Source organism: Pinus tabuliformis, chromosome 3_2 (genome assembly GCF_031772625.1).
Source record: "Pinus tabuliformis cultivar Carrire ecotype Pingquan chromosome 3_2, CPIR1, whole genome shotgun sequence".
Taxonomy (NCBI): Eukaryota; Viridiplantae; Streptophyta; class Pinopsida; order Pinales; family Pinaceae; genus Pinus; species Pinus tabuliformis.
Window position 1 is genome coordinate 226,492,426 of NC_142302.1, and position 3,127 is coordinate 226,495,552.

Consider the following 3,127-nt stretch of genomic DNA (forward strand, 5'->3'; position numbering starts at 1 on the left):
AGTTGTCATCTAGGCCAATATATCAAATTTAACTGAGATCTCAATACCAACAAGGCCAAGACACCAACCCTCTCAGGGATCTAGACATCATCATGGTCAAGATATCCACCCTAAACAGGGATCTCCATATCATCTAGACCAAGATACCTTCCCTCATAGGGATCTAGGTATCTACACCAATATGTCCTCCCTTACAGGGATCTAGATATCGACTAGGAAGACACCAACCCCAACTGGGTTCTAGTTATCGTCTAGGCTAACTACCAAGATACCAACCCTGTCACCATTCTCTCCTTATGGCCTTCACTAGACATATGACTGTTAGTCGTAGCCTAGTGCATGAGACACGAAGTAGAGTCTCATGTCCTCCCTATTAACTAGGGAGGATACACACATTCCTTCACAAAGGAAATATATCCAAGCTCCCTCTCAACTAGAGAGATAAGTCCATCATCAACTATTTTATTCTTCTAGCCACAAGCTCTTCTTCTTGCATCATCATGTCATCAAAGACCATTTTATCTTTTATATCTTTCAATTATAAATGTCATCAGGGTTTCTACAACTCCCTCTATCCATCATGCTTATCATCAAAAAGTCATCATTAAACACGAGGTAGACTTTCATATTTACAATTTTGTACCTGCAAATCTCATCAACAAGTACAACACAACAAAATATAATTGTGCAAGAGCTTGAAGTTAAGTTTATCAATCTAGGGTTATTAGAATTTTAATCAAGGGATGAAACCTGAGATATCCCAAATTCTAAAACTGTTAGGGTTTCAATCATAGTGGAAGAAATTACACCTAGGGTTTGACTATCATTCCCTAGGTTCTTATATCAACTTTAGCTAGGGTTTTGTCATATACCCTAGATACTATCAACAAACCCTAAAATAAAAAAGGCTAGGGTTTTACCAAAGTGAACAAATAGCAAAAGATAGTACTACAAGGGTTGATTTATTTTAGAAATCAAAATACCTTAACAATATAAGAATCTTTATCAATCTATAGCAAAACCCTAGACATGAGAGAGTCAATTTTTTTCTTTTAAATGATCGTACCTTTATATCATGATGGAGAACTACTACAAATTTTACAATTTAAACATACCTAGAGTGTCTCCTTTTACATACCTTGAAGATATCCCTTAACAAAACTTCTTTCAGGACTCAAATATTTATTTGTGGGCTCCCTCTGAATCTAGCCATAATCCTCTCTTCTTTAGAATATATCTACAAGCCTTCTTCTACAAGAAAGGGTTATAATCAAGTGCAAAAAATGAAGAAAAAGGATTATGATCCTAAAGAAAAATTTAAGAAGGTTCAAAATCAAAGAAATAAGGCTAAGAAGAAAAGTTTCTATGCTCAAGATGATAGCTCCTCTGAAAGAGAGCCTAGCCAATCCTCAGATGAGGATAGAGATGATGAGATCCCTAAGGAATTCATGTTGATGTCCATTGAAAATATGCACGTCGAGGCTATTAACTCTGATAATGAAGAGGGATAAGTCAACCTTGAGGGAGAGCTGGTAAGTGCTCTTGAAGAGATAGAGAGGTTGAGAAAGAAAAACAAAACCTAGAAAGAATCTTTGATAAACAAAAAGTTTAATGTTTTTGAGCCATTAACCATAAAAGTTCCCTTTTTATGCTAAGTAAAATTTTGGGTAGTTTGATTTGCATGGAGAATGTACTCCTTTTGTTGTTTTTGTTGTCTTTTCTTAGAGTTCCTATTGTTTTCTAGCTGTTGTGTGGACCTTTCTTTTGCTCGGGGAACAAAGGTAATTTCCTTTTTACCTTTTAATTTAGCTATTGTGTTGGATTCAACATCAAAACCAAGAACAATTCGGTCTTTGGAGATGCGTTGAGCATCCAAAATTTCATTTAATTTTTTTGCCCCTTTACTCAATTTCTAATTGAAGTTGATTTGTGTTTTAGCCTTTTCAAGCTCCTTCCTTAACAACACAATTTCACCTTCCATCTTCTCCCATGTTTGAGCTTTTTCAATCAACTGTTGGTTCAAATTTTCTTGGATTTTCTTATCTTCTTCTAACTGAAGAAGTAAAGGCTCAAAAACATTAAACTTTTTGTTTATCTAAGATTCTTTCTAGGTTTTGTTTTTCTTTCTCAACCTCTCTATCTCTTCAAGAGCACTTACTAGGTTTTGTTTTTCTTTCTCAACCTCTCTATCTCTTCAAGAGTACTTACCAGCTCTCCCTCAAGGTTGACTTCTCCCTCTTCATTATCAGGGTTAATAGCCTCGATGTGCACATTTTCAATGGACATCAACATGAATTTCTTAGGGATCTCATCATCTCTATCCTCATCTAAGGATTGGCTAGGCTCTCTTTCAGAGGAGCTATCATCTTGAGCATAGAAACTTTTCTTCTTAGCCTTATTTCTTTCATTTTGAACCTTCTTAAATTTTTCTTTAGGATCATAATCCTTTTTCTTTTTTACATTGAGGTATTAACAATGTAATGAAAGAAATAGAAAACAAAAAACTCATCATTTGTAAAAAGTAGAGGCTCCCTCTTGATCTTGCATTGATCTAGATTTTGTGTGGGATTCCTTCAACTTATAAGTACAACTCAAGAACTTTCTATCAAAGCATATTAGATCTATAAACCCTAGGAATCAAAAGCAAGAGAAAGAATAATCCTTGAGTCAATCATAAAAGAAAGTTCTACAAGACCTAAAATCAATGACTTAAAATATAAACAAAGGATATACAAGGGATACCATCCCTTAAGACTTAATAGAATAAGTCTTTGACATTGGAATCTTCGGATTTGGTTTTCTTTGGTGGATCTTCATCAGTGGCAACTGTGGTTTGATCTCTCTCTTTTCTTGTTCTTAAGATTCTCAGGACATTGGTTCTTATAGTGTCCCATCTTGTAACAATTATAGCATTCTATTTTAGAAAGGTCAATCTTCCCATGATGATTCTTCTTTGACCCTTTACATTTCTTATTTCCTCCTTTCTTCTTGAAATGAGCAAAATATGCATTTGAGGTGGTATTCTCTCCATCTTCTTGCTTTCCTCATATCAAATCAAGACAAACTTCTTCTTGAGTACAGGAAGTCCACATTTCCTCAAAGGTGGGAGAATCTTTCCAACTACTAG